The sequence below is a fragment of the Pongo pygmaeus genome, chromosome 1, assembly GCF_028885625.2.
Source record: "Pongo pygmaeus isolate AG05252 chromosome 1, NHGRI_mPonPyg2-v2.0_pri, whole genome shotgun sequence".
NCBI lineage: Eukaryota > Metazoa > Chordata > Mammalia > Primates > Hominidae > Pongo > Pongo pygmaeus.
In genome coordinates, this window is record NC_072373.2 from 88720503 (window position 1) to 88726526 (window position 6024).

General features: G+C 40.4%; 1 non-coding gene across 1 annotated transcript; it reads left to right on the forward strand.

The window, feature by feature from the left end:
• The first annotated feature begins 4773 nt into the window (after window positions 1-4773).
• TRNAN-GUU (transfer RNA asparagine (anticodon GUU)) lies at window positions 4774-4847 on the forward strand. Its single transcript has one exon. It is a non-coding gene; the product is annotated as a tRNA-Asn (tRNA).
• Window positions 4848-6024: the final 1177 nt, after the last annotated feature.

The following is a 6024-nucleotide window of genomic DNA, read 5'->3' on the forward strand; positions in this document are numbered from 1 at the left end:
ATGGTGGAATGACCTTTTGAAGTCACAATTACAATGCCAACTAGGTGACAATACTTTGCAGAGCTGGGGCAAAGTTCTCTAGAAAGCCATGTATGCTCTAAATCAGCATCCAATATATGGTAGTGTTTCTACCATAGCCAGGATTCACGGGTCCAAGAATCAAGGGATGGAAGTGGAAGTGGCACAACTCACCATCACCCATAGTGTTCCACAAGCAAAATTTTTCTTCCTGTTCCCATAACATTACGTTCTGCTGGCCTGGAGGTCTTAGTTCCAGGGGGAGGAACACTGCCACCAGGAGACACAAGAATGAGTCCATTAAACCAGAAGCTGAGATTGCCACCTAGACACTTTGGGCTCCTCCTACCTTTAAGTCAACAGGCTAAGAAGGGAGTTACAGTGTTGGCTGGGGTGATTGATCCAGACTATCAAGATGAAATCAGTCTACTACTCTATAATGGAGGTAAGGAAGAGTATGCATGGAATACAGGAGATCCATTAGGGCATCCCTTAGTATTACCCTGCCCTATGATTATAGTCAATGGGAAACTACAACCGCCCAATCCAGGCAAGACTACAAATGGTCCAGATCCCTCAAGAATGAAAGTTTGGGTCATTCCACCAGGAAAAAAAAAACTGTGAACTGCTGAGGTGCTTGCTGAAGGCAAAGAGAATACAGAATGAGTAGTAGAAGAGGGTAGTCATCAATACGAGCTATCACCGCGTGACCAGCTGCAGAAACAAGGACTGTAATTGTCATGTGTATTTCCTCCTTCTTTTGTTAAAAACATGTTTGTGCATGTATACACTTGTACTAAGAAAATATCATTTTATTTCCTTTTTCTTTATCATGTGACATAAGATTTATTGACTTCATATCAGCATTTAAGTATGTTAACTTTGTGTAATAGTATTTGGGTTGGGGATTGGTGCATTTCTGGTTGTACAAAGGATAGTTGTATTATGTTAGGCATAATTATGACCTTATTATTGTCTTTATTTGAAGACTATGTATGATCTCAGAAGTTGTGTATGGGTTTGAGTTTACAAGGGGTGTACTTGTGATGGTTAATACTGAGTGTCAACTTGATTGGATTGAAGGATGCAAAGTATTGATCCTGGGTGTGTCTGTGAGGGTGTTGCCAAAGGAGATTAACATTTGAGCCAGTGGGTTAGGGAAGGCAGACCCACCCTTAATCTGGTCAGCACAATCTAATCAGCTGCCAGTGAATATAAAGCAGGCAGAAAAATGTGAAAAGGTGAGATGAGCCTAGCCTCTCAGCCTAGATCTTTCTCCCGTGCTGGATGCTTCCTGCCCTCAAACATCTGACTCTGAGTTCTTCAGTTTTGAGACTCAGACTGACTCTCCTTTCTCTTCAAGGTTGCAGACAGCCTATTTTGGGAATTTGTGATCGTGTAAGTTAATACTTAATAAACTCTCTCTCTATGTACATATAATTTATTATATAATTATATAATAAACTCCATATATATTAGTCAGGGTCCCCTGGGGGACAGAACTAATAGGAGAGATATATATATATGGAGTTTATTATATAATTATATATTATATAATATATTATATGTTTATAATACATTTTATAAATGATATATATTTTATAAATAATATATAATATATTTTATATATAATATATACCATATAATAAATATATATCATATAAATTATGTAATAAGATATATATAATATATAATTAATTCTCTCTCTCTGTCTCTCTCTCCTATTAGTTCTGTCCCTCTAGGGAACCCTGACTAATACAATAGCCAAATAGTATTCCATGGTGTATATATGCCACATTTTCTTTATCTTTTTCACGGCTGATGGACACTTAGGTTGATTCGATATTTCTGTGACTGTGAATAGTATGGCATTAAACATGGGGGCACAGGTATCTGTCTGATATCCGGATTTCCTTTGCGTTGGATAAATACTCAGCTGTGAGTTTCCTGGATTCTACAGAAGTTGTACCTTTGTTTGCTTTTCTTTCTTTCTTTCTTTCTCTTTCTCTTTCTTTCTTTTCTCTCTCTCTTTCTTTCTCTTTCTCTTTCTTTCTTTCTTTTTCTTTCTTTCTTTTCTCTCTTTCTTTCTTTCTTTTTTTTGACGGAGTCTTGCTCCAGCCCAGGCTGGAGTGCAATGGCATGATCCTGGCTCACTGCAACTTCTGCCTCCCAGGTTCAAGCGATTCTCCTGCCTCAGCCTCCCAAGTAGCTGAGCTTACAAGCACGCACCACCACACCTGGCTAATTTTTTTGTATTTCTAGTAGAGACGCAGTTTCACCATGTTGGCCAGGTCTCAAATTCCTGACCTCAGGTGATCCACCTATCTCGGCCTCCCAAAGTGTTGGGATTACAGGGGTGAGCCACCATGCCCAGCCAGCTTTTCTTGAGAAATTTCTATGCTGTTTTTTTCTGGTGAGTGTACTTATTTACCTTTCTGCCAACAGTGTCTAAGACCCTCCTTTTTTCTGCCTCATCATCTGAATTTGTTAGGTTTTGGGGTGTTTTCTTTTGTCTGTTAAATAATGTCTCTTCTAACTGGGGTAAGATGATATCTCATTGTGGTTTTGATTTGTATTTTTCTGACCACTTGTGATGTTGAGGATTTTCTTCATACAACTGTTGGTTAACCATTCCCATGTCTTTTTTTGGGAAATGTCCTTTGCCTACTTTCTAATGGGATTATATTGGGGGCGTGTGTGTGTGTGTGTGTGTGTGTGTGTGTGTGTTTGCTTACAGCCAACATGTTCGAGTTGCTTGCCTATTCTGGGTGTGTAAAATGAATCTTTAGAGATCCAGCTAGTTAGAACACCCTGGCAGCAAGGGTGGAAATGTGGAGTTAAAGGAATCAGTGGGTGAAACACAACAGCCAAGCTGACCAAAGGGCTTTTGGCAGTTGGGTGTCAGGATAGAGTTCTAGCTGATGGTCTCAATCTCATCTCAAAATAACAAGAAACATACTGAGAATGCCCCTATATTCTGTGCCCAGATTTGATCTCTAAATTTTCCCATTTTCTCTTTCCCACAGATCAGCTGCGCTCTTCATCCGTTTGTTCATTTCTGTATAGATCTTATTGTGAGTCTTATGGCTTCCCCCAAAGGAAATTGCAGAGCTCTGTCTACTGCACCCTACAGCTTCTGTGCATATCAGGAAAGATATTTTCATATATGTTCTCTACACTGACATTTGGCTGTACATTTGTTCTTATACCACTGCAGTTGTGCCTCTCTAATTTTGATTTCACAGAGTATGCACCATTCCCATTCTTTTCTTGCCAGCCTATGCCTCTTCCTGGCATGATCCTTCTGCTTATAAACAGTGTTCATCGCTAGTCTGATCTGCATTCTCAGCCCTTTTGAGCTCTACTTAAAGTGGTAGTAGGCAGTTACTTTGCCATTCAAGTAGCTGAGCCAGTGTTCATGGATTACTGCAGTTACACCCCTTTTAGGTCATGCAACTACCATGTCTCACTTTTTTTTTTCCAAATAATTATTTATGAGGACCTCTTAAGGTTAAGGGGAAAAAAAAGTCTTCCAACTCTGTGGATCCAGGGCCTCTTCGATGTCTCTCAAAGTTTCTAGCAAATCTCGCCACTGGAACTTTTAACAGAAATGTTTGAATCAACCCAATAAGTATACTGGAGACATAGAAGTCTTCCATCTGGGGCTGCTTGACCATCCAGCCAGAGAATAACATCCTATTATTTTCCATTTTATAAAGTTCATTTTGACCTGATCTTTTACATAGAGTCAACTAAATTGTTGCTATTTGAAAGACTTAACTGTATTGACTTACAATATTGGGTGTGACACTGTTCTCTGAGCCTAAGTGAGATGTATGTGTGGTCTGGGTTTCTGTAATAGAAACCTCTGAACATGTCATGGAAGCTACTGGTAGAAATATTAGAGGGTTTCATAAAAATTGTCCAGACTGTAGAAAACTTCAAAAAGTTAACAGCTTTGCAAATGCCAAAGGATTTGTGGGAATTACATTCATTACTACAATTGATTTTCTTGAGTCAAAATAACTGATAGATCTGGTGCATGTTTCGGTGTAAAACTTAAATATAATCGAACTAATCATAAATTAGTGATTCCCTATGAAAAACCATGACCCATCAGGGATACTTTTGATTATTTGGAGCGGAGGGGTGGTTATTTGTTCAACTTGCTCAATCTCTTGGGTCCCAGATGTCTTTGTACCTTCCCATGGGATATTTAGTACTTTCCCATGGGATATTTAAGCTTGAGAATCATATTCAGGGAGAGATTCAGAGCTCACTTCCACACTTAACTTACCTCTTTGAACAAACACTTAGCATGTAGGTTTGAAATTCAGAAAGAAGTGATGTAACGGGGCTTCAAAAAACTTTACCGATTTAAGGACATCAAGCTGACTTCCTAAGTGTGGATCTCTAGTTCAAATCAGCAATGAGCTATTCTCCCAACACTCACCACACCCTCTCTCCATTCCCCATTTCCTCAAGTCAATAGTAAATTTGATTTTACTCGTGTCTGGGTCTCGACTTTGGGAGTCAATTGCTTTCTGCTGCTGCTAAGAAACTGGGGAGGAAGCAAGCAAGGATCTGAATGTCACATAGCAGGGATGGTCTCATGTTGTAGGTTTTAGAATTACCCAACTCAGACCTAGACTTGCAATCACGTAGTGGCGAACCAAAACTCTAGGTAGCGAAATCGTCATGTGTTTACCTAAATATCTATAAATACGATCTGCAACGACTGATTTTTCCATGTCAGTCTCTGTGGCGCAATCGGTTAGCGCGTTCGGCTGTTAACCGAAAGGTTGGTGGTTCGAGCCCACCCAGGGACGGTTAGGATTTTAGATTCCAATTCCGTTGTTACTATTTTTCTCCATTCTTCTTTTCAGATCCAGAAGTTCTACTTCTAACCTAAAATCCTACACAATGGTTGCTTTGTAAAACACGTTTCCTAACATCCTCCACCCTACACGTTTAGAGGTCCTCTAGTACCAAACTAGAGGCTCCTGTACTTTTCCCTCCAGAAACAAATCCTTTGAGAGCTGCTTTCCTGCAGAACCTCGCAGCCAGCAAGACTTTGCAGGTGGGTGCTGGTACTAAGGAAAACAAGTATGGCTCTCTCGCTCAACTAATTCTCACAGCAGATGCTAAAGAGCTGGAGAAACCCAATGACCTCTCTGCAATTTTAAAGGGTGCAGGGGCAGCAAAACTCCACCTTCATTCTCTTAGGGTCCCGACTGCACCTGAGAATTACATTAATAGAATATAGATCGAATTTCTTTAACACAAGTTTCATGTGGCACGGGAACACTTATGAGGAAATGGAGATGAGAAGAAGCAGTTAGAGTTAGTAATTTATATACTAAATTGGATAAGAGCAGTAAGTTGTGAAGAAGCAACTAAACTATGTGGAAAGGCTTAAAAAATAAGAGTTGTTTTTACAAGATATCTACAGAAAAATGCCTTAAAAAATTTAAATACTTTAAGTTAAAAACTTAAATAGTTTCTGGCCGGATGCGGTGGCTCACGCCTGTAATCCCAGCACTTTGGGAGGCAGAGGAGGGCGGATCACGAGGTCAGGAGATCTAGACCATCCTGGCTAACACAGTGAAACCCCGTCTCTACTAAAAATACACAAAATTAGCCAGGCATCGTGGGGGGCGCCTGTTGTCCCAGCTACTCGGGAGGCTGAGGCAGGAGAATGGCGTGAACCCGGGAGGTGGAGCTTGCAGTGAGCCGAGATGGCGCCACTGCACTCCAGCCTGGGTGACAGAGCAAGACTCCCTCTCAAAAAAAAAAAAAAAATCAACAGTTTCTGATGGTATCTGATTCAAATTATGGGCCTGGAGGAAATAAGAGGTGATAGAGGTGGGTCTTGAAATAAGTTGGCATTTCCTTGCCATGTAACTGTCTCAGATGTTATCACAAAGAATCCTCAAACAAGAGAATTTCAACTTGTTCATATAGGAAGAAAGGGGGCTCTTTTGCTAGTAAGGGAGGCTCAGTGAG